This window comes from Camelus ferus, chromosome 29, assembly GCF_009834535.1.
Source record: "Camelus ferus isolate YT-003-E chromosome 29, BCGSAC_Cfer_1.0, whole genome shotgun sequence".
Classification (NCBI taxonomy): Eukaryota; Metazoa; Chordata; class Mammalia; order Artiodactyla; family Camelidae; genus Camelus; species Camelus ferus.
The window spans coordinates 8,726,981-8,753,533 of NC_045724.1; the positions used below are offsets into that span (position 1 = coordinate 8,726,981).

At 38.1% G+C, this 26,553-nt stretch overlaps 2 long non-coding RNA genes across 2 annotated transcripts in view; one reads left to right on the plus strand and one right to left on the minus strand.

Moving 5' to 3' along the window:
- LOC116660499 overlaps positions 1-271 on the plus strand; it is a 344,375-nt gene extending 344,104 nt beyond the window's left edge. The window contains exon 8 of the long non-coding RNA XR_004316050.1: positions 221-271. This is a non-coding gene — a long non-coding RNA (uncharacterized LOC116660499). The remainder of the gene's footprint in view (positions 1-220) is intronic.
- LOC116660500 lies at positions 1-26,553 on the minus strand. The gene is made up of 4 exons (XR_004316055.1): positions 26,542-26,553; positions 18,465-18,468; positions 11,815-11,878; positions 1-12 (listed from the first exon to the last, which is right to left on the minus strand). It is a non-coding gene; the product is annotated as an uncharacterized LOC116660500 (long non-coding RNA).

Below are 26,553 nucleotides of genomic sequence, written 5' to 3' on the forward strand. Positions count from 1 at the left end.
ATTTACATCAGTCTTCTGGGCCCTTATATCTATTATGCATTCCACCAAAGCACCTACATAAGAGGATAGAAATTGGAATTACTTTTCCTAAGGTGTCTATCCAGCATGCATTCCACTTTTCCAGCTCTTTTGGACCTTTCCCATATTTCTCAGATTCCCACCAGTATCTTGAGCCCAATATGTGTCAAGTGAAATTCTCTCTCTCTCTTTTTTTCCCTAGGTGTGATCCCAAAAGTCTCACTACACGTATGATGATGGTGTTGATTTTTCTCAGTGCAAGAAGTAAGTTGATTTCCCGTGGAATTCTCCTGGTTAAATCAATGTTCAGGTCCAGTGGGCACCTTCTGAATTTTGTTCCTTGGTTTTGGTAACAGGGACCTACCTGAATACAATTTACTCAGGTAGAAGTGGTTATGAACATAGACTGGTCAGATCTTATGCTCTGAGTAGCTTAATTGTCCAGTGATCCCAGTCGCTGCCCCTGTGGCTTCACCATTGCACTAGCACTGAGGCCACATCTACGTCCTGTTCCTAGCCAATGACTGAACATAGCCGAAGTACTAAAGTGGACCCATTTCAGTAAAAAGCAGAGCTCTTTCAAGGCACAGTTCTGTCTTGAGAGCACTCAGCCACCAAACTGCAATGTTCTTTGAATTGTGCTGTAATCTGTGACCCATCCTACAATAATCATTCCAGTCACTCTTTTCTTAAACATGATTCATATTTATATCATAAGCTGAAGATTCTTTCCACTTCCTCTTGCTGCCTCTCTATCTCACTCTCCTCTCTAATCCCATTTTGTCACCTGCATCTTGGAGAACTCAAACTAACACAAATGGCAACTAGAATAGTTCAAGGAAAGTGGTAAGATGAGGATTTGAGATCAACTCACTCTCCACTGTGCTGGTGAAAAGTACATTATTCTGAGTGGTTCTGGGGCACAGGTAGTTGCAAACACAGGATGGTTACCCATTAATAATATTTCCCTATTTAAGACCTGGAAAAATATCCTGGTGGAGGGAAATATCTTTGAAGTTGTAGGTGATTCAGGCATTTGTAAGGTATGGTGGTAACTATGCCCATAAATAGAACAGAGTTGCTGGTCACTGCTAATCTCTATTGACTTCTTGCAGAGGGATGATGAGAAACAGTTAGGGGCCTCTTTGGTAACTTACAAAAGGACCCTTGTCTCCCACAGTAAAGGCTGACCAGTATACCAAAGATCTGTTAGAGTGGAGATCAAGAAGTATTTGAATGCACCCCCAAGGTAAAGCTGAACACCTCTGAACCTGAAATTGGGGATGAGAACTTCTGGAAGAATGCCTCTGAAAACATGACTCTGCAGACTTTTAAACCCTATGCGTTTAACGAGATGTCCCACTTTTTCTTCCAAGAGCTAGTGCTTCTCCTGTTTTGGAAGATGTTGCAAAAGCCTCTCCACCATAAGGTGACTTGTAACCTTTCAGTAGCTTCCACTACCACCGTTGCTGACTCATGAGCTGATACCTAGTTTAAATCTCAGCATAACTTGGCCAGGGATGTGCAAGGCCTGATAAAAGAGAAAAGAGATTCTATATTGGAGAAACTGCAAAAATTAGCGAGTAGGTACCAGCAGGAGTCAAGAAAGCAACCCTGGAATTGAATATTAATAGTGCTTGATCAAGGGGGTTGGGATTTAACATTGGATAAGTAATGATCCATTGACTTAGAAACACATTATCTGGGTGTGAAATATATAATACTCTGGCAAGAACCACAAGGAACGGAGCACCTTTACTGTTAGAGAAGCTTTTATAAGCATGGAAAAAGTGATGGCCAATGCTGAACCTTTGACACGTCTCTATTTCTATAAAAGAATTCTATACTTGTTGACTACAAAGGGTCCCTTCCATCCCCAGAAGGGGTAGCTGTCCATCCCATTAAAGACAGATCCTTATTATGAGTGTGTGTTTGCCTTTCCTGACCTCAGACTCCCAGCACAACTATCCAGGGGATTGTGTAATGCTTATTTCATAAGCATAGAACTTTATACAGCATAGCACCATGGCCAGAAGACTCACTTTATAATGAAGGAGATACAGGATTGCACCCGCAACCACGAGATCGAGTCACATCACATAGTACACCAGCCAGAAGTATCTGGCTTCATGCAATAGTTGAATGGCTTTCTCAAGACATGGATAAATCACCACCTTGGAGGTAAACTCTGAGTGGATAGAATGATATCCTTCAAGATGTACTGCATGCATTGAATCAGAGCACATACTTTGCATAGCACCGTGCCGCCAACAGCTCCAGGGTACTTGGGATGACAGCAGGTGTAAAGAGAAGTCACCATCGTAATAGGAGTGACCAGTCTGATCAAGGAGAGACTGGGCTGTTTTTACAAAATGCAATCAAGAAGAAATCCATGCAGAAGCCAGATGATACACTTACTTGAACACCTCTTGGTAACCCCTCGCCCCACTGTAATAGTGACCAAACAGACTCAGGAGACTCAGTCCAAGACCTGTATAACTGACAAGAACCCAGAACCTCAGGAATGAATGTCTGAGTCACCCTGCCAAGAACTTTTGAAGTGATGGTAGGAAACAAAGCTCCATGAATACTTCCATGTTTCAGTGAATTCAGAACTTTCTGAGCAAAGATTACTAAAAATCTGTGTAAAGTATAATTGGATGGTAAACAGGCTTTGAAAATCAGAGATTGTTCATTGCTCAGGTGCCATTTGCTTGCATTTAATGTAACAAATTTGGAGACTACATTCTTATCTCCCCCAGAGTCATTTGAATACAAATACGATTCAGAGTAGCATAGAGAGGACTAGTCTGCCCTGCAAAGTGCAAGTCCCTACCTCTCTCTCTCTCTCCCAATTATTCCACCTCCCAAAGAGAGGGAACAACAGAAGCCAGCTGCCCTATATGAGCTCCAAGTCTTATAATTTCAAAGTTCCTTTTCTGTAGAGCAGCTCCTGCACATTCCGGTGATATCTGGCCCAACTTATCAGGTCAGGGGTATTTAGCATTGGTCCTGCAGGAAGACAAGGATGACTACTAGTTGTAGCTCTGAGGCCACTCGTAGAGAGAAGGGCTGTTGTTCATCTCACTAACCTTCCACTTTTAAGGTTCTCTTCAGGAAGCTCATAGAAACCATGGCAGAGCTGTTCCCCCAAGCATCATGGAGAAGTGGATATGTGTAGCGCAAAGCATGGCCTAGGGTAGCTTTGAGGCATGACACTTACATCTTCTACTACAGGGAGCAAGATGAGCTGATGGCTCCAGTTACTACTGTCAGCACAGGACAGAGCCTGGCAGGGCCAAGAAGGCAGGCCATTCCTGTAATACACAAGATTACCCCAACAGTTGACTTTGGCCCCAGAATGCCCCATTGGCCTTGCCAGACCTTTCTTGGAACCTCAGTATAGCCTGAGACTCTACCTAGTCAATCTCCTTCCTTTTCTCTGTCCTTCCAGGGCTATCAAATCTGCATCATGTTCTGAAGGTTCTTCTAACTTTCTCATGCTCCTTCCGCTAAGAAAGCTCTTGCACATCTAATCCTGGCTGGCCATCTGCTTTCTCATGGATGCAAAATAACTCAGGGTATAAATTTATGGAGCAGCCTGAGGGAATCCAGCATGGTCTTCTCTTATGCACCTAATGGGCACTCAGGAAACATTTTTAAAGCATTTTTGGAGTGAACATTTGTGGGAGTGTGTGTGGGGACAAAGATTAGCAGCCGTCGGGTATTGCTTTTGCTATACCATTAAATTTTCATCTTTTGCACTGAGTGAGTGTAACCAGCTCTTAGCCCGAATGGACAGGGGGAAGAAAGAAAGGACTTTCTGTTTTAAACAGTGAGTGAAAATAGAAGTTGACTCTACAAATGAGTATTGAGAGTCGTGTTCTATGAAGGAACAAAAGGAGGTTGTCCTGGGCCGAATACCTTTGTCACGTAGTAGCATAATGGAGAAGTATTGTCCTTTAAATAAATGCACACATAAGTGTACTATTGTCAGTCAAGCTGATGTTTTTCAAAAGTATATGGGATTCTCCCTCTGACTTGGTGGGGAAAGAAAAAGGGAAAAGTAGGAAAAAAGCCAAAAACAAATAAACAAACCCCAAAACAGTTAAGTGTAGTATCACTACCAAGCAGTTGGCAGTGACTGTTTAACATCACCAATGGAACACATTTTCATTTGGGAGGGAGCTCAAAAGCTGCCCTGGGCATGGTTCACAGACACACATGCACTCATCTGTCTCATGCTGCTGTTTACACTGAGTGAGGTACTGATTAGCGTGCCCCACGTGTTCTCAAAGTTGGATGCTCATCTGTGTCACTCAGGGAGTTTTTAAAAATACCCGTGCTCCAGCCTCACTTCTGGAGATTCTGACTAAATTGTTCTGGATGGTTCTAGGCATTAGTATTTTTTAAGCTTTCTTGGCTGTTTTTAAAGTGCAACCAGGATTGAACAATTGGTAAAGTGTAAAAGAGAGAGAGAGAGAGAGAGAGAGACTGATCATTACATCCATTCGCTAGACCAGTGGAAAGTTCTGTATCCACCTGCACTGTTGCAGAGGGGACAGCAGCAATTATATTGCACTAGGAAGGGTTCAGAGGCATTTCCTTGTCATGTTATTTCTCGATTGACCCGTTCCCATTACATTTTGTCTCGTTCTAAAGACTCTGCCATCCTGTCTAATTGACTGCATCCAAAGCCGCAGTGTTGGTCCCACCGTCGCTATGTCAGGGTCTTTCAGCCCAGGTCCATGAGGACATCCATGTTTTATAAGTTATGGTTTTTATTCATATCCTTTTAAACCATCTTCTTAAGTGATCAGTAGTTTTATTTATACTTTTTTAAAAGTTCTCTTCTTTTTAAATGAGAGAAGACATTACTTTGTGTCAAAAGACATTTACAGAAATAAACCTGACCAGATAGTAAGCCGATGCTTGGGATTAGACCAAAGGGCCCTTTGCTCCCCATTCTGCTGCTTAACTCACCGAGGCATGAGGCTAGTATATGGCTTTGATGCCAGCCACAGCCTCTTTGGATTAATCCTTAGCCTTAATGCCTCAAGACTTAGTGAGCTGCAACATACCAATTCCCACATGTCCCATTTCTCTTACTGATGGGTTAGTTTTCACTTCATCATTTCTGCAAGTATCATAAGTGTCAAATGGGTCGATAAAAGCATCAATGTTAGGACAGTTCATGTCCTGGTGGTCAGCCAGTGCCCACATGCTGAGGATCAAACGGTGTGTCACTCCCCAAATGTCCCCAGCACAGAAGAATTAGGCTGTATTGACACATTTCTCAGATGGAGTAAAACCGTAATTTCTAATCTGCTACATTCCATTGTTGGATTGCTCTGTCATTTCATAGAGACTTCTGGTAACAATTAATACAGCCATAAAAAAAAAGGAAAATAACAGGGCAAAACATGCACACAAATTGAAAGCAGATATCTGAATGCTGTTGTCCCACAAATTTAGATCAACCACAAGTCTGCCTGGAAACTTGTAAATAGCATTCATCAGTGATGTTATCATATAAAGTGCAGTAGGGAAATCACAATGGAGCCTATTTGTACATTCTGGAATTAATATCTATGTGCAGATAATTAAGAGAGCAATAAAAATACATGGAATGAATGTACACAGGGGAAGGTAAGAACTGAACATGATCCAAATATGTCATATTGTGGAAACCTTGGGGAAATAAATCTTTATGGGATACTGGCAGACGGCATTGCTGCTGGAACCAGGATTTTGAAGTCTTGCAGCTTGGAAATAATGCTTTCAGTTAATAAGGGTGTGTGAGTGGAATTAAACTCACCACTCCCACTATTGTAGTCAGAATTATGTGCCTAATTTCCATACACTTTCCTGAAAATAATTCTTGCAACTTCTTTGAAGAGAAGGCTTTCGAACAAGCCATGGTCGCATCAAATGATAGCAAGATAAACCTTCTTCCCATTGCATATGTGCACCTCCTCTTACATTGTGAAGGTGGAGATATTCACACAGGCATCAGGAACTATCCAGGGTGTTCCAAGAGAACAAACCTGAGCCAAGTGACTCAAGTTTAAGTTTTGACTGAATGAAAAACCTTTTGAAGACTGCTGAGTTGATTAAAGCGTAACGGTGCTACGTGAAGCAGTGACCTCACAAGCTAGTGCTTCCTGGTTTTAGGAACCAGTGTTGAAAGAATGTTTGCAACAATATAGATACAAAGCCAGATATGGTCTGAGTGATTTAAATGTTTTGTTTCTGTATCTCACAGGGCAATGCAGCAGGCTTTGGGGAAAAATGAGTCACACAGTTGAGGCACAATTAAGTGCACTTGTAGTTTTCTGTGCACAATGCAGTGTTCTTTGATTTACAGCAGACTAGATTTCAAAAATCACTAAATTTACGACTGAAACATTACGCTGTACACCAGAAATTGACACAGCATTGTAAACTGACTATACTTCAATGAAAAAGAAAAAAAATCAATAAATTTATATTATCAATTGTCTGTGTGTGTGTGTGTGTGTTGGTGAAAAGGGAGTTCAGATTCGTTTTGGTATTTCTTTACAAATGAAACTAAAACATACGATCATTTTTTTATCAACAGTTTTAAAAGAAAATACAAAAAATAAAACACAAGGTAATTTCTGGACAGTTTCCAAATACCCAAGACATGCTTTTTTTTTTTTTTTTTTTTTTTGAGAGAGATAAACAAAATGGAAATTTACCTCACTGAATAATTTAAGTGCAAATGTCTCGGTCACAGATTGCTTTAAAACAGTATGTTCCCATGTTCACTTATCTTTATAGAATTGTTAATAAGTAAATAAGAATAGTGCTAATCTCAGTAGTGAAAAGACATCATTAGAAGTCCTTTAGTAACGTGCCCCATCAAAAAGGCCAATAAGAACGAAAAAATTAAAACCGAATGTATTATCCCTAAAATAAATACTTTTTCTCCCATTATCTTTGTCCTGTATCCTCTGATGATTCATAATAAATTGTTCTCTATATCATCTGAGAAATACAACTTTTCTCACTTGCTAATAAGACTAGCTTGACTTAACATGGAAACGTTATTGGACTGACACGTGGTATGGGCTTCCACAGGTAAAATTAATAGGACATTTATTTATAATTAAAACATAACTCATGATTTTAGTGATGGAAGTACCACAAATAATATTTGTTTTCAATTAAGAAAAGAGACCATTAGGCACCAGAGGAGGAAGGATAAGACACTGAAGGAAACTTTAATTCTGTGACACCTGAAGCACCTGTGGGAAAACCATTGTTCCCCAGCCTCTTGCTGGGAAGATTTGGAGAAAAGACTTTTTGACTGTGATACTGCCGATCCTTCTATGATTCTCAGGGTTATAATTCTAGACAGAGGAGAGTGCTCCTTCTGCCTGAGGACAAAGGTGAAGTGTGCTTGGTCTACACAGAGGTTCATGGAGTTGCCGCTTACCTGCCCCTCCCCTGTCTCTGTTACGCCCTTTCTCAGCCTTGCTCCTGAGCAGAACTGTCTTTGGAACATAAAGTCATTGATACTTGTAGAGACTAAAGATCACTTCTCCCCTGGGCCTTTGTGATTTTAAGAAATGCATTTAGCTTATTTGGCTTAACCTAAAACTTCAGAGTGACTTTCAGAAATAAAGGGAATGTCCAAATGAATGTGTGTGTGTGTGTGTGTGTGTGTGTGTGACATGTGTTATTTTGGGCACAGTGGAAAGTTCTCTTGAGGGGCAACACACAGCCTAAAGACTGCAACCTCTTCTGTATTTAGGAGGACAGTCCTACCTTTGGGATTCCTCAGAGTTCAAAACTCCTTCATATTCACTGTACTCTTGGCATCCATATCATCAGAAAACCGTAACACAAATAAAGCTTTACTGATTCATAAATATCCTTCAGGATTTCCCTTTACTAATTAAGATCTCACAGCTGTTCATAAAGCTACTCTCTTCCAGGCTGCCTTGTATACGGCACACACTCAGCATTTATTCTTTTATTAGATCTGTCCTTTAACTACAGGTGATGCTGTGTTTAGCTGATATCATCCCAAGATGGGTTTCTAAGGGCCACCCTTGTGATCGCATAAGGAAACCAAAATTCTGTGATAAAGCAGCTTTGATAATAATGCACACACACAAAAAAAGTTGACTACAAATATCATTAGCTTTATGAGTTGCTCTAATAATGGGAACTGATCATGTTGTAATAAAAACAAAAATTAAGAATCATTAACTGTTGCAGCAATTGGGATAGTTGAAACCCCTCTCCATCAAATAAACACAGTGCTCTATAAAATTTTCAGGGGAGATTGGATTTATCTCAAAAAGAATCTTTAAAAATCAAGAATGACAAATTCTGGGGAGGGTACAGCTCAAGTGGTAGAGCACATGCTTAGCATGCACGAGGTCCTAGGTTCAATTCCCGGGACCTCCATTAAAGTAAATAAATAAACCTAATTACCTGCCCCATTCCCACCAAAATTCAAGTCCAAAGCATACTTTGAGATGTGTGCATTAATTGCTCCTTGTCATGTAAGATCAGCTACTCCCTCCTCTGTTGCTTCCTTGAATCTTTCAAACTCTTACCATTAACTATTTTAATCATTGGGTGAATGCAGAGGTATATGAAATACACATATAATTCCTTACCTTCACAAATACTCCAGTCCCACCTGAAATAGGATGCATGGGCACATAATTTTATTACAGTGAGACAATTTCCTCCAGAGAAGTAGTAAAAAGGGCTCTGAAATCATGAAAAGGAAAATATTTTGTGATGTTTCAGTGGATTTTTTGAAGGATCAGTAAGGATTATTGCAGGAAGAGGTGGAGATTGGGCAAGCCAGGGAAATCAAGTAGATATCACATTTCAAAGTCCATGAGAACTTCAGTGTGGCTGGGGAATAAAGGCGAGTAAGAGGAAACAAACAAAAAAATGTGGCTAAAAGTAAACATGATGCGATCGGTTAGGTCTAGATTAAACAAACCATGCCTGTGCACACAAGTAGTTTGTACCTCACCTTATACACAAGAGGGGGTTTTAAAACGTATTTATCATATTTGTGGTCATGTGGAAGGGCATAGATTAAGAGGAGGAGAGGGTCAGGTGGGAAAAGAGGAACAGAACCATCAGTTTAGAGTGAGTTGAAACTTGTATTTCTGTCTTAATGTTTGAGACCCAGCCTTGGAAGAAGCTAGGGAGCAGACTGTCAACTCTGCGTTGATCAAATGTGAAAGCACGCCAGATCAGCGCTCCCCCTGGACAGCTGGCGGACGCTGTGTCTGGCGTGCACATGGTACGTGTACAGCCAAAAGGGTGAGTGCTTCTCCTTCCTCATGGCTCATTAAGATGAGATGAAAAGGGATGAGACTCACATTTTCAGCTCCACATCTCTAATAGAGAAATGTCAATGGGTTGTGGCAAATTGGAGTGACAAAATATTACTCTTTTGTGTATTTCCCAGGGAAATGCAGGGTATGATAAAAGGATGTACATAATCTACTGTCAAAATCCAGAAAAATAATTCCAGACCCAATGTAGTGCTATCTTCTACAATTCTCTATTTTAGTCGGATGTGAGTACTCTTTCTAGCATCACGAGGAGTGTCTCATGAAGATTATGGAAAGTGTAACATACAGTCGTCTAAAAGATGAGGCAGGCTGTTTTTCTAGCCGATTATTTCAAGGGATGTTTCATAAATAGACAGTTTAATAAGAATGAACAAAAATCCATTGGCTACTTGAATTATTTTATTTTAGGATGGAAGTAGTTTAGTGCTGTATGTGGCTGGCCACTACATTGTACCTGAACTGAACATGTAAGCCTCTTAAGTCAACTAATTCCAAAAAAGAAGCAACAACATTTCATTCACTCATTCATTTATTCATTTTTTACTTCCTCATAATTGCCATTTTAAACAGCTTTTATAAATCACAGTGGGTACAAAGATAATAAAAATAATGACTCCACTCTTGAAGAATTTTCAGACTAGTAGAGATAAAAGCTAGACATGCAAATAGATCAATTGTAACATAATGTGGCAAGTACAATGGAAAAATGGAAACAGTTCTGTCTAGGAGCTCCAGCAGGGTTCACAGAAGAGATTTAAAATTTTGTCTTGAAGTATGAATGGCAGTGAGCCAGGTCTAAAGGGGAAAGTCATACTAACAAAGAAATTAAATCTAAAAACATGTATTAAAGAAAGACTAGTTTTTAAATCTTGAGATATAATAGAATAACACTTACAAAAACAACAATAAGCAATAGGTAATGGGTACCTTTCAAGTGTAGAAAACAGCTTGGAGTTTGTCTTTTTAGAATGTGCTGGATAGTCTCCTGCCAAAAACAGTAACAAAGGGAAATCTTTCATTTCATTCAGTGATAAAGTTTCCCCTGCTAATGCTGTGATTTTATTCTATCATATCCTCATTTTTACTTTATTTTTTATTGAAGTATAGTTGATTTAAAATGTTGTGTTAGTTTCTGGTGTACAGCATAATGAGTCAGTTTTATATATATAATATTATAATATAATATATATATTATATATATATATATATATATATATAATTTTTCATATTCTTTTCCATTATGGTTTATTATAGGGCATTGAATATAATTCCCTGTGCTATACAGTTGTATATCTATTTTATATACAGTAGTTTGTATCTACTAATCCCAAACTCCTAATTTATCCCTCCCCTAACCTGTTTTCCCTTTGGTAACCATAGGCTCATTTTCTATGTCTGTGAGTCTATTTTTGTTTTGTAAATAAGTTCATTTGTATCAATTTTTTAGATTCCACATGTAAGTGGTATCATATTTATCTTTCTCTTCCTGACATACTTCACTTAGTATGATCACCTCTACGTCCATCCATGATGCTGCAAATAACAGTATTTCATTCTCTTTTTATGGCTGAGTAGTATTTCATTGTGTATATATACCACAACTTCTTTATCCACTCATCTGTTGATGGACATTTAGGTTGCTTCAGTGCCTTGGCTATTGTAAATAGTGCTGCTATGAACATTGGGGTGCATAAATCTTTTCAAATTAGAGTTTTCTCCAGATATGTGCCCAGGATTGGGATTGCTATATCGTATGATAAGTCTATTTTTAGTTTTTTAAGGAACCTCCATACTGTCCTTCATAGTGGCTGCATTCCTACCAACAGTGTAGGGGGGTTCCCTTTTCTCCACACCCTCTCCAGCATTTATTATTTGTAGACTTTTTAATGATGACCATTCTGATCATCAAAAGGGTGTGAGATGGTAACTCATTGTAGTTTTGATTTGCATTTTTCTAATACTTAGTGATGTTGAGCATCTTTTCATGTTCCTATTGGCTATCTGTATGTCTTCTTTAGAGAAATATCTATTTAGATCTTCTGCCCATTTTTTGATTGAGTTGTTTGTTTTTCTGTTGTTAAGTTGTATGAGCTACCTGTATATTTTGGAAATTTAGCCCTTGTAAGTCACGTTGTTTGCAAATATTTTCTCTCAGTCCTGTAGATTGCCTTTTCATTTTGTTTGTGGTTTTCTTTGGTGGGCAAAAGCATATAAATTTGATTAGGTCCCATTTTTCTATTTTTGCTTTTATTTCTATTGCCTTAGGAGACTGACCTAAGAAAACACTGGTATTCATTCATGTCAGAGACTGTTTTGCCTGTGTTCTCTCCTAGGAGTTTTATGGTGTCCTGTCTTATATTTACATCTTTAAGCCATTTTGAATCTATTTTTGTGCATGGTGTGAAGAGTGTTCTAACTTCACTGATTTGCACGTGACCATCCAGCTTTCCCAAGGCCACTTGCTGAAGAGACTGTCTTTTCTCCATTGTATATTCTTGCCTCTGTCACAGCTAAGTTGACCATAGGTGTGTGGGCTTTTCTGGGCTTTCTATTCTGTTCCATTGACTCACACGTATGTTTCTGAACCAACACCACACTGTTTTGATTACTGTAGCTCTGTAGTATTGCCTGAAATCTGGGAGGGTTATTCCTTCAGCTTTGTTCTTTTTCCTTAGGATTGTTTTGTTAATTCTTGGTCTTTTATGGTTCCATATAAATGCTAGGATTATTTGGGCTGGTTCTGTGGAAAATGTCCTAGGTAATTTGATAGGGTTCTTATTAAATCTGTAAATTGTTTTGGGTAGTATGGCCATTTTAACAATACTAATTCTTCTAATCCAAGAGCATGCATACCCTAATTTTTAACAGCATCATTAGCACATTATTTTGGGTATAATTATACAGATACATAAAATCAAGAGCCTGCCAATAACATATTTAAATATTTTACCTTAGTGGACAATCATTACTAGACTTCGAATTTCATCTGTTGAATTAGGTTCTCAGTGTTGTAGCTTAATAGGTATACTAATTCAAGCAGCCTATTTATTGTGTTCTTAGAATCTTAATTTACTAATCTTTAGAAAGGAGGTCATGTCCCTGAAGTGGAAGAGATGAATGCTCACTGCATCATGCTTTACACTGAAAATGAAAAATGCTATAAATATGAATGTGACATTATTATAATAATGATTATCTGTGATATCAATGCATGTCTATTGAGTTAGAGTCAGAATGAATGTCCTGTTAATGAGAGCCATATTCTGCTCAGCTTTGCTTTTTGGAAGAGAATGGGGGAATCTTAAGCAAAACTGTCTATTTTCTCATTTCATCCCTACTAATTACTAGTCATCTGACAATTGGCTTACTTTTCTGAATATCAGTGTTTCTCATGTGTAAATTGTGAGTGGAAACAGCTAACATCTATACAGATAATATGTTTCTGTTTAGAGCATGATTTTGCACGTAACAGTTTGTGTAATTGACAAGTGTATTAAATAAGCATTTGCATAATTCACACTTTTTTATGCAAAAACTGAGACTCAGAAAAAGTGTATCACTTGTTGGAAGACATGGTTTAGTAGCTCAGGGCGACGAACTTTTACTTCTGTCATTTGTTCTTACATCCTAGGTTCTTTCTATAATACCACGTAGTTGCCTTACTGAATTCTAGTTTCACTACTTTTCTTAAGGGCTGTGGGGAAGAACCAAGTGAAATAATACATTCCGATTCTAATTAAATTAATGCCAATGCGTAAGGCACTGTGACTATTTTCAAGCTCTAGAAAATTAGGATGAAAGACATAACATATTTGTGCTTATTTCCATATATATATCTGCCTTTTAATATTGACTTTAAATTATATAGTTAATATTTTATTCCCCCCCCATTATAAGATAAAGTAAATGTTCCCCTTGGATTTTTATGCTGAAGATTGTTTATAAGTATGGAAGATTTCAGTTTTATTCCAGATACGGAAAGCAGTCTATGTCTTTCCAGTCTGAGTGTTTTAGGACGTAAAAAAGCACCCATTGCTCCTAATTCACACACTTGGGGTCTGTTTGCTTAGGTTTCATTATAAGCTAGGGCATCCTCAAAGAATTAGCTGTGGGCAAGGAAGAAATCTTTACTCCCTGAGAATAATCAACTGAATCACCCTGGGATAGGAAAACAGGAGTGAAACAAGGATTTGAGTACTTTCAAGCCCAGTATTAGATTTGAGGACCCTTGTCTGCCTACACTAAGGGATTTTAAACAAAAAGGTATCCATTTACCTTAAGAAGTACAAAGTTTATTTAAGAGCCCCTGATCTCTTTAGAATATGATACGAGTCTTGGCATTGAGCAGAAACCCGTGATTTTGCAACATGTGTCCACATGTGGTTCACGTACTCCACATGTGTTCTGTCAGCGGGTCCCGTGACCTTGCAGTGGTTCACATGTGTTTTACATATGCTTTGTATGGTTCACATCTGTTTTAAACATTTTTTTCCCTGACAGTAGACACTCTTGTTATATTACCATTTGCTATAATAATTAAATTTGAAGAACTTAACTCGAGAGGGTTTGTGGGGGAGGGCATTTGTTCATTTTGATTTATATTTGGTGCTGTGTTGAGTGATACCCATTATACCTGCTTATCAGTATCTCTTTGTAGGCAGACTGTTGCTGCGTTTAACCTCACTGAAGCCAGACTAATCCAGAGATGTTCTTAAATTCCTATGACTCATATGAAGGTTATCATTTTAGAAAAGACCTTGAGCACATACTCTGGGTTTAGGGGAAAAAAATAACTCTGACATTTCCAAGAGGAAAGACTTCTTTTTAATTTTATATTGTAGATGCAGAGCTTAAGGCATTTAAACACTTACAGTAAGTAATATAATATAAATCATGTAACAAAAATCAAATTTAAATGAAAACCTTGTGTGGTGTATTGCAGTCACAGAAGAAGATACAAAATTAACGTGGACACCTTCCTGTTTTACTTATATCAAGAGAAAATAAAATTCATTGTAATTTAATGAATTACTTTCTGTTATAGTACACTTAATTATCTCTTTTTTCTACCCCCAGGAAGTATCTTTTTAAACTCACAGCTGTATCTGAATACTGTGCTACCGATTAAAGAGGGAAGCAATACTTTTTATTAATTACAGTGTATTTGTTTTCATCTGTCTTTACAGAACATTCTAAAATTAGAGGCTTGCCCCTTGAATAAAGTAATACTGAGCTTAATGAAGTCTGAGAAGCAGGGACTCTATTTTGTCTCTTTTCTTGATGTGTGGATGTAATGCTCATTAACATTAATAATTCTTGGAAGTAAATGAAGCATATTGTGGCTACCTTATCCAAACAGTGAGGAGGAACGTGGTGCACCCCCCGGCCAATGAGGTACCTAACGCTCAGTTGGCCAAATGTTAAAAGAGATTTGGTGCTGTAGGCGATTAAATCCTATAGTCTGCCCCTGCGGACCAGGCAGCCGTAAATAAGCATTTTAAAAGAATCTCAGCCTTTAATGAAGAACAGGGGAATTTTGATCAGTAATCAGAAACAGCTTTGGCAGTACAGGGACGATGGTATGCATATTTTGATCTGGTGCATAAAACGTGCATTGTTTTAGAGACATACCAAAAAATGGATCCCACTGAACTAGTAAATGTTCAGTGGGTTTTGAACATTTGAAGAATTTAGAGACAGCAATCTAGACTGAAAAGAGGCATCCTGGTGAGAGATGATTATACTTAATTAAAAATAAATGGCATAGAACAAAATGAGACAAAGAACAGGTACACCAAAAAAGGAAACATATGAAATATGAAGTGTAGCCATTCTAATCCTTGCAGGTGCTGCCTATGAAGCTGTGCATATATTTAGAAAGAACTTTTAAATAAAAAAAGAAAACATGCTTTTATCTTATAGTTTGTAATAGCAAACACATTAATGCAGCATATGAAATCATCCCAGCTAATGAGTCATCAGAATTCTTAGGAGGAAACTACAGTTCCATTCCCATGTAGTTAAAAATACTTAGACCAGAAAAACATTAAAAGCAAAGGTAGGTCAGAGGACTAAAGTGAGAACTGGTAATAGGAGACATACTTACATTCAGACTGATGGAGTGAACGTAGTTTTAAATACTTGTCTTCGTTTGGGGATCACTATTTTGATTAAATTGAATAATCAAAACTTGTCAATTTTTTTGTTTCAATTTTTTCCTCCTACTCAGAGCCACTAATCACCCCATACATCTTCCTGTGTTTGAGACTGAAATTCAAGGAGCTGCGGTTTCAGAGAAAGAATATATTGCAAATGATGTCTAAATGTGGAAAGTGGCAAAAAGAGGTACCAAGACTTGGCAAGGCTGTCCTTTTGTCTCACACCATGCAGCTGTCCATCGTGCTTTCAGAGATGATCCCTTACGGCTCTACCAATACATTGTTGGGGGGGTGGTGGACATGAAGGTATTTCTGTTACTTATTGTCATATTAAGTTACACGAGAGAAATGACCAACAATATGCGGTCAGCACATGACAGTCGTGGGCACATCCAAAACATCATGACAATGATGAGTCTGCCCCTTTGATCTCATGTCCAAAGTAATCAAATCTTGACAGTGTACCTCACTGCCGCCTTGATCCTACAACTAAATGTCTACTAGTCATCTCACATTTAAACAAATTCACAGCTAGATTCTGCTTCTCCCTGATCCCCCAAACCCTACGTCCCACAAATTCGCCAGTTCATTAAAGTCAACTCCACCCTCCCAGCTACTCATACCAAAAATACTGAAGTTGACCATCATCTCTGTTTCTCTCACACCCATATCCAGTCTGTGGGCAAACTCCACTGGTTCTGTTCCCAAAGGCTGTGTACTCCAAATATAAATTCTTTTTCCATCTTCATCATTGCTCGCCTCATCCAAGGTACTGTCATTTCTTGCCAGGATTATTGCAACAGCCTTCTAATTGTGTTGGCTCTTGACATTTTTCAATCTGTTTACGACAGTCAAAAGCACTCTGTGAAAATTGTGTTTGCTGACACTTCTCTACTCCAGCTCTTCAGTGCTTTTACATTGCACTGAGAGTGAAGCCGCATTTCTTACCAACGCTTACATGATCCCATCTCCTGAACCTCACAAGCATTTCTCTTGTGAGGCTGGATGCCGTAGTGCCCTACACCCCAACCTCGATCCTGCCGCAGGCTGTTTGCACTTACTGTTATTTTTCCTGTAAACTCTCAGGGTTCAACTATCTCCCTGGATTATCCACTCTCTTTCTGTAGGTCTCTTCTCAAATGTTAAATCTTTGGAAAACTGACACTCCCTAGCTCTGTGTGATGTTTCTTCACAGCATGTATCTCTGACTGATATGGCGCTCCTGTGTCCACAGTATCCATAATGGGGTCAGGCACATGGTATTTATCCAATAAACTTTTGTCGAATGAACTAATTCCTTCATCACAAATGAAAAATAAAAGCCTGGAAATCTTCTCAAGTCTCAACTTGTCACAAAAAAACTAGACTAAAGAGGTAGAAAGTAGTGGCCATAAATGAAAACAAAAAGAAGAACCTACACTGTGTGCCCTCAGGACTGTCCAGAGGCTGCTGAGGGACAGTCAATGGAAAAATAGACCTCAGTCATTTTTCACGTGCTTACACTGTGCTAGGGACTCTGTTTCCCCTAAGCACATGGGAGAGTCTAACCCTAGGAGGTAAAGACTACAGTCATCTCTTTTTCAATAGTGAGGAAGGACACCAAGGTACAGAGACATTAAATAACTTGTCCAAGGCACTTGGTTAGGAAGTGTCAGAGTTGCCATTGAAGCTCAGGCAAGCTGGGTTAGGACCTTCTCCCTTAAATATTGCAATATATTATCTTGAATACGTTTGTGGTCAAGAGGGCTCATGCAGGTCTCACTTCTGACTTCATAAAATTTCTGGGATTTCAAACCTAAGTAATTCTGAAATTACTGTGATTCTGCCAGCCAGGCCCCGACAACACCCAAGATTCTGTAATCCTGTAAAACTCACAATAGACAATGGAATAGGCATATCTACATCTTACTTTTTAAATTTTTAAAATATTATTATTATTATTATTATTATTATTATTATTATTATTATTATTATTATTTTAACAGAGATACTGGGGATCAAACCCATGACCTTGTGCGTGCCAAGCATGCGCTCAACCACTGAGCTATACCCTCCCCCTCTACATCTTCCTTTTTTAAAAAATGTAACATATATCAAGTCACTGACAGTCAAGTTTAAAAAGAGATTATTCTCAATGAGGATGGTTATACACTTAGCCTATAAGCCCATGTTCTTTACTTAATCCATCTATTATAGCATATGACCAGGCCACTTTTTGCAGGTATGACTTTAACCACCTTCAAATTAGAACTGTTGCATTTGATGACTTCCATGATTTACGTCTCATACATTTTATAAGACCAACCAAACACCCCCATAGAATTAAGATATTTAATATTTATATGAAAAGGTATAGACTTTTTTACTTCTATAGTATTCACTATGTTGTCTTACTACTTTGTACTCACAGGTGTATGTAGGTGTTGACAAATACCACAGATGCACACACACACACACAAACACACACATTCCTGTATTTCTCGTCAGAGATATTTGGTAATGCATATAAGGTTAGATAATGCATTTGCTATTGAAATTTAGCCTTTGTTCTTAAAAATATATTGGTTCGCTATGAAAAAATTCCCGAGTTCACCTCAAGAAGATAAAAATCTTTTTACTTTTAATGTCTTCTTCCTTGCTTTTTAAGGTAGAAGACACCTACAAGTTTATAGTACAATACATTGATGCTCCCCATGACTAAACTGAACACAGAAAAGTTCAGTGGCTGTTCAGAAGATATTCTGTTATTTAACAGTAAAGAAAAACTTGATAGTTGGTGTTGCTGCCTAGTCTGTTGCTTCGTGAATGTGCACAAGAGAGCAGAGACAAGTTATTTATCCTAAATAACCAAGCTCCAGGTTTCTTAGAGAAAGATAAAGGCTCCCAGGGGTCCTTTGTGTCACTATTATTGTGTCATATGATTTCTGACCCTTCTTTTAATTAATTCCCTTATTTTTTGTGTCTCTTTCTATATAAAATGACTTTGGCATTTAAAAAAAATGAATGTATCAAATGATAGTATATTTTGAATTCAACTGCGTATGTGTAGATAGATAAATAGATGAGGAGATCTCATTATCTCTTCTGCATGGCAGGACATTTAATATTGAAACTCAGAATTGACGTGTTTGGGGAGGGGCGAGTCCGGGGGTTGACAGATGAGGATGAGCAGTTTCCCTTTTTATATCAAAAGTGGAAAAAAATCCAGCCTTTTCTCCTAATAATCTCTTGTCTTTTGACAGCAATCCATTTCCCTTTATTTCAGGGCTGGTACTTAAGACTAGTTTTCATTTTTTATACTCATAAACTCAGCTTTTATACTTTTCCCATAAAAATCACTTCACTTGCCTTCCTTTGTGGATTAACATTTAAAACAGAAGACAGACAAAGTAGGAAGTCAGGCCCGTTTATATGCCATCTGTCCCCGCATATTGGTGAGTATTCTCAGCTCTCAAGAGCTTTTAAGAAATCCAAGCTCTTAATGCTAAGATCGTTATTGTGTTAACAAATACTTTTCTATAAACTCAAACTCCCCAGCTGTACGAAATATCTTTTTATTTATTATTTTGGTTTTAAAAGTTTTATGGCAGCCAAGACATCTATCTTTTATGATGATGCGTTTTTGAATACATAGCTGGGCTGTCTTACTGCTTTGGTCTAATAAACAGAGGGATGAAAACTGAGCAGCTGGAGGAAGCTCTGAAACTCTGACTTTTGTGTCCTTGACTCAGCCACCTGGTTGTCTACAAAGAGAGCCTGACCTGTGTCACAAAAGTATTGCTGCGGAGATTAAATTACGAATGGCTGCAAGTGATTTTGAAGGGCAAGCTGGGATGACTTTCGGGTGTTAGTTTACCCTGGGTGCCCCAGGAGAGGCCAAGGTGCAATCATGCACTTGCACTGTGGCGTCAGGCTTGACTCCCGGCAGGTAACCAACAGGCCCTATGTTGACTATAGTAGGAGGCCAGGATTAAAAACAAAACACTCTCTTCAGGATGAAATTAGACTCAGTCAATGGAATGGACGACCTCATCACAATTCTGGACTTGTCTTACTGTTCTTTTCCAAAGTGAAAAGGAGGTGGAGAAAGCCGACAGATGTTCATTAAATTTTCTCCTTTTAATTTCATCCAGCGCTGAGGTAAAAGATTACCTTCTAGGGCTAGGGTTTTGCTAATTTTTTTTCTTAAAAATGCAAAGAGCAAATGCTTTATTAAATTAATTGAAAAGTCTGATGCCCTTTTGTAGCATGGTTTGTCAGCAGATCGGATAGGAGTTAGTGTATATGCAAAAAGATAGGGACAGAGAATTAACTGAATGGTAAATATTCATCGGACAATGAAACTTCTTTAAGATGCATTTCTTAAAATCTAAGTAATTTACATTCATAAAGATGCTTGTGTCTTTGTCTTGACTGGTAAGAGAAATTTGTGAATGGCGATTTATCCATTTTGTTGGGATAGATTTGCCATACTTCTTCCTGACATAGGTTTCCATTATTTGGTAGTCCTTTCTAGCCCGGGTTCTCATTATCTCACACCTGGGCTACTGTCTCCTTCTTACCAGTCTCTCCCCTTCCACCCCCTCCTAGACAACACATCCGCTCTGTCTTATCACCCAGCTTATGTGACCGCTCCCATTTTCTAGAGGATAAAGTTCAAAGCCCATATTCTTACAGCAAAATCATTCTACATTCTCCCTTATTAATCTGTCCAAATTTATCTTTTCTTATTTTTCTACATAAACCTTTTACTCCAGCCAAATTACTTTATGAATTAGTCCTCATGCCCATTAATTTATTAACTCCCTACTCATCAGGCGCTCTATGTAAGATCACGTCTTGTCTGTATAATTCAGAGGAATGATGGCAGTAGCTCTCCATTCCCCTCAGTAGTGAATATGCTCTCCCTCCAGCTAGGAGTTCTTTGCCTACTTCTTTCTTAGTTTCAGTTGAAGGCTTTTGCTGGAAAGGTCTAGTTTTTTTTTTTTTTTTAATATATTTTTATTGAAGTAGTCAGTTTACAATGTTGTGTCAATTTCTGGTGTACAGCACAATACTTCAGTCATATAGGAACATACATACATATATTTGTTTTCATATTCTTTTTCACCATAAATTACTACAAGATATTGAATATAGTTTCCTGTGCTGTACAGTATAAACTTGTTTTTTATTTTATATATAGTAGTATCTGCAAATCTTGAACTCCCAATTTATCCCTCCCCCCCTTCCCTGCTCTGGTAACCATAAATTCATTTTCTATGTCTGTGAGTCTGTTTCCGTTTTGTAAATAAGTTTATCTTTTTTTTTTTAGATTCCAGATATAAGTGATATCATATGGTATTTTTCTTTCTAGTCTTAATGATCAGTCCTTTTTCTACATATATAAAGATTGTATCACTGTATCAGTACATTTGCTGTATCAGTAATCCACAGAAAGTCAAGCACTCATGTTCATTTGTAGCCCAGGTAGGCTCTTCCCAGTATCTTTCATACAATACAATCTTAATACTCATTTAGTGGGAGAAAACCTAAGGAAGTAAAAGAGAATATGTTTTAAGTCAGATACGGATTAGCATCCTGTTTGTGCCACCGTCTAGCTGTCCTCGGGCAATTTTATTTAATCCTTCTTAGTGTTTGGTCCTCATTTGATAATGGGCATGATAATAACTACTCCGTTGGGAGCTCTGAGCGCTAAATATTTAATCACCTTTTCTCTTGATGATGAAGAGGAACTAAAATTAGAACTTGTGAATTTATTCTTTGTATAATCATTTTTTCAAAGAAAAGATTACAGAAGAATTGTAATCCATCCCTTCCACAGTCAAACATGAAGTGACTTTCTGATTTATGTATATGTTTAACATTTACATATGTGTGATTGCATTATGGCTGATTTTCTTTGAACTGAGGTTATTGTCTCCTTTAAGAAGGTCTGGTTTTAATATTTGACCATAAATAGAAGAAATGAATTTCCACTTGCAAGTGTCTTTAAACACAGTTTTCATGAGACTGAATATTTGTCCGTTTTGATCATAATTGTTTGATAACAAACTTCATAGCAGAATGCTAATGAGTTCAGATAATATCTGATTTTCTCAATGGCCCTATCTGTGGTGTAGACAGCCATCAATACTCAGGAAAAGTGGGTCTACTCAGTTGGACCATGGGGCACATTTTCCACCTCACATCCATAGCCCAGTCACCCAGCTTTTAGAAATTGTACATCCTGACACCTTGGGGCTCTTAGCATAGGAAACTGTCCCATAGGAAATGAAGGTGCCAACCAGTCAACCAGAGAGAACCATCATGGTGGTTAGTTCTGCAAGCCCCCCAGACATTACCTGAGCTTTAATAAGTGACGATCCCTTGAGACTGCAATCTTGGTAGACACGGAGAATCTGTCTCTAGGGCCTGAAGCATCACGGCACTTGAGGTTTGTGCAAACAATGTAGGGATTTGTAAATGGTTCTCAAAAAAAGCAGAAAATATAGACACCTACTAGAGAAAGTATTAGCAAATTGATTATTTGTCTCACCTCAGTGGGGGAGACAACCTGAACTATTATGAAAAACAAAATAATTACATTTTTCTTTTTTTTTTTTTCGAACAGGCTTGAGAGTCCATTTATTGATTGATTGATTGTTTAGAGGGGGATGTAAGTTGGTTTATTTATTTATTTACTTTTAATGGAGTTTGAATCCAGGACGTCATGCATGCTAAGCATACGCTCTGCCACTTGAACCATACCCTCTCCCAGGAATAACATTTTTCGATTTGGATGAGATGCAGATTCAGCAGTTGTTGAGTGTGATCATTATGGCTACCTCTTCTTTGCTTTCTTCTTTTTTTTTTAAACAGCGACTTTTTCTTTGTATTGTGGTAAGATACAGCATAAAACTTACCATTGTAAGCATTTTTAAGTATACAGTGCATGGCTGTTAAGTACAGTCACATAGTTGTCCAACAGTCACTGCTTATCCATCTCCAGAATTGTTTTCAGCATCCCATCCTGTACCAGGTAAACAATAATTCTCCATTCTTCCTTCCAGATTCCAACCTCTGGAAGCTGCTGCCCTTCTTTCTGTCTCTACAAATTTGACTACTGTAGGTCCCTAATGCACTGGCTTTCTTTTCTTCACCTTTCACCACTAAATATTTTAATGTTTAAATTTGTTGTCTTTGGGAATGTGGACTTAAATACAAACAATTAGCTAAGGAGTGCTGAGGCCCCTTGAGAGGTCCTGTGCTGGTGGTCTGATCTGATTCCTCTCTGAGCATCACACCAGCTACTGCTTCCATGGAGTGGGGCTTGCTGATCTGGCCTCCTGAGCTGTGCCTCGGCTTTACTCTGAGAGACTGTGCAGTAACCCTGCTGAGGCAGCCCTTGGATCACAGGGGCCCGTGCAAAAAAACCTTCACCATTAGAGTTTAATGGAAAGCAGATTTTAACATTCAGGGAAAATGTGATTTCAGAAATATTAAAGATCTTTATGTGGAAAAGGCATCTTTTTAACTGAGTCCCTGCAGGAAATAAATTTCCCCTTGGGTGTTATGTAACATAAGCACGGTTCAGTCTTTGAGATAGGGTTCAGGCAATTTAACGGGAGACAGGCAACAAACTCAAGCTATCCAGACTTGAACTTGAAAGACGTACAGATGGAAAAAATATAAAATAATCAGAATTTATATAACATTGCTCTGATCAGACAATCAATGTCTCAAAAGAAATGGTTTGCAAAGTATTTATAAGTCCATAATTTAAAATATTCCTTTCTCCATAAGTTGCCTTCTAATGCTTCACTGCGTGCTAGATGCAAGGTAGAATAGTATACATAATAAATTCCTACAATTGACTTGTTCTTTCATAATTATTTGTATGCATAGAGAATAATGTACTGCCCTGCAGAGACCACCAGGTTTTAATTCACTCAAGTGACTTTAGGAACAAAAAAATTAGAAAAAATATGTATTCATTAGTCCTTAGATCATCTCTGGTGTTGTTATCACTAGACATAATAATATAATATTGTATATAGGACTCATAATGAAATCAGTTTTTTCTTTTCATTTATAAAATGCCGAAGGTTTTTAACATGCATTTCTAAACATACCGATGTTAATGCTCAGGTACTAGGACAGAATTAAAACTGCATTTTTATGCATTGATCTAGCAGGAAGCAGTTTCCCCTGATGTCAGTGAAAGACAATTACTGGTTTATTCTCTGTGGCCCTTCCCAGGGGAAATAAACTGGCATTTATAAGTTATAAACAGCCAAACAGTATCCTTTAAATATACAACTTTACAATCAAATGCCAGTATTTAGGTTGGATATGAATTCTCTGATGAGCATTATGGTATAATGTGTAAAATGCCAGGGAAAAAAAGACATATAGGAAGAGAATTCCTCAAGGGAAACCAAGCTCAAAACCTTTCATCAAAACATCAGGCACATTTCTATCCTTACATTCAACCAGTGGTATTGCCACTGAGCGAGAAAGAATGTACAATTTGAATAACTGCAGGGCACGCAGGAGACCTTTGTTATGACCTCCGGCTTTGCATGTAAACAGTGTCTTCACGGGGGAGGGATCCTCAGTTTGGAGGCAAAGAATCTGAAGAAACAGCTTTGCCAAACATTTGCCTATGCTGCTTTCCCATAATTCCCCACACATTCTGAACTGTCTTAGAGATTACGAAAATCAGTCAAGTCCTACAGGACACGGTTTATATGTACGTCCACTCTAAAATAAAAATGGTTCATTGCTTTTTCATCTGTATCCTTATCTTTCTCTCTTTCTCTTTGAATTTAATTCTGAGTGTAATGATCCTTGCTAAAAATATAAACAATATTTCCATGAGATACTGAAGAAAGCCACTTCCTTCTCACAGACAGGCCAACATTCCAGTTCCTGGTGGCGAGAAATTTGGGTCCCGTTACAACAGCCGATCTGGGCTTGCTTCTGTCTGCCACTGCTGATCTTTCCAGCTCTACTGATTTTCTCATTGTTCCAAACACAACAATCTATTTTCTATTTTCCACTCCATGCTTTCTATATTCCATTCCACCCTCTGAAATATCCTTTCTCCTCTTCTTTTCAGTGACAATCCCAGCAATCTTGTATATCTGAACTCCCCTCTGAACCTTTCTTTAAGCATTTCAGACGAGTTGAATAGCACTTAATAGACATATTGCTACTTCTGCTCATCTAACTAGATGATGCGTTTGCCTAGACTAATATATAAAATTATTGCTTTCAATCAACTATAAACTTGTCAAGAATCAAGGATGTGTCTTCTTTCATACCCTATAGTACCTATTTTTAACAAAAATTATCTATTTTAATTTATTTTAATTTTGGGGTGTAGGTAATCAGTTTGACTTATTTACTTATGCATTTAATGGAGGTCCTGGAGATTGAACCCAGGGCCTCATGCATGTTAGGCATACACTCTACCACTGAGCTCTATCTCTCCCCCTAGTAGTACCTTTAATGCCAACTTTTATTATAGGATGATGAGTCTTATCTCACTAAAATCCATCTTTTAAATTATAAAGAGTCTATCTAAAAATGATAAGTCATCTGTTCCTACTGATTCAAACTTGAAGTCCTTGCCAGCTGTGACAGGACCTTCTAGATCTTACCTCTGCCTTCTCTCCAACTTCGTCCTGAACCTACCATTGCTTTTGTGTTCTTGTGGTAAGGACCTGGGTGTCCTACCGCACACACTAGTGCACCATTTTTTAAATAGATTTGCCATCTCCCTGTCCTGCCAATCCTTCTCATTCACCTATTACTTCTTACTCATCTTTTAAGATTCAAGTCAAGCATCACTTCCTCATGGAAGCCAAGCTCCTGAAGACACACACGCTCTGTGATAAGTAACATCTGTCCTTTAATGGTATCTGGGCTCCTCCTCTGTCCTGGCAAGCTTTATATTACATGGTATTCTAAAGTGCTATCAGTCAGAATGGCCATCATTCAAAAATCCACAAATGACAAATGCTGGAGAGGCTGCGGAGAAAGGGGAACCCTCCTCCACTGCTGGTGGGAATGCAGTTTGGTGCAGCCACTGAGGAAAACAGTATGGAGATTCCTCAAAAGACTAGGAATAGACTTACCATATGATCCAATAATCCCAATCCAGGGCATATATCCAGAAGGAACCCTACTTCAAAAAGACACCTGCACCCCAATGTTCATAGCAGCACTATTTACAATAGCTAAGACATGGAAACAGACTAAAGGTCCATCAACAGATGACTGGATAAAGAAGAAGTGGTATATTTATACAATGGAATATTATTCAGCCATAAAAACTGACAACAGCAACATGGATACTCCTGGAGAATGTCATTCTAAGTGAAGTAAGCCAGAAAGAGAAAGAAAAATACCATATGAGATCGCTTATATGTGGAATTAAAAAAATAAAACAAAATAAAACATAAATACAAAACAGAAATAGACTCATAGACGTAGAATACAAACTTGTGGTTGCTGGGGGGGGTGGGAAAGGATAGACTAGGATTTCAAAATATAGAATAGATAAACAAGATTATACTGTATAGCACAGGGAAATATATACAAGACCTTGTGGTAGGTCACAGTGAAAAAAAATGTGACAATGAATATATGTATGTTCCTGTATAACTAAAAAATTGTGCTCTACAATGGAATTTGACACAACATTGTAAAATGACTATAACTCAATAAAAAATGTTAAAAACAAAATGCTATTTATGTCTCTTCTTTTCCCTGGCAGACTGTAAACTCTTCAAGGGAGAAAGGGCTGTGTTTTATCTGCCCCTGAATTCCTTGCGTGCGGCACAGGACTCTCACAGGGTAAGCAGGTAGCACATCTCATCAGAAGTGAGGCTACAAGGATGAGAAATGCCCGCTTCTCAAGTACACTGTAGTTTACTGCCGAGGACTGAACTGAGGTCCATCTTCAAGTAGGTTCATCACAGTGACCCATTTAAAATAAGTGAATATATTTTTAAAACTGTAAAGCACTA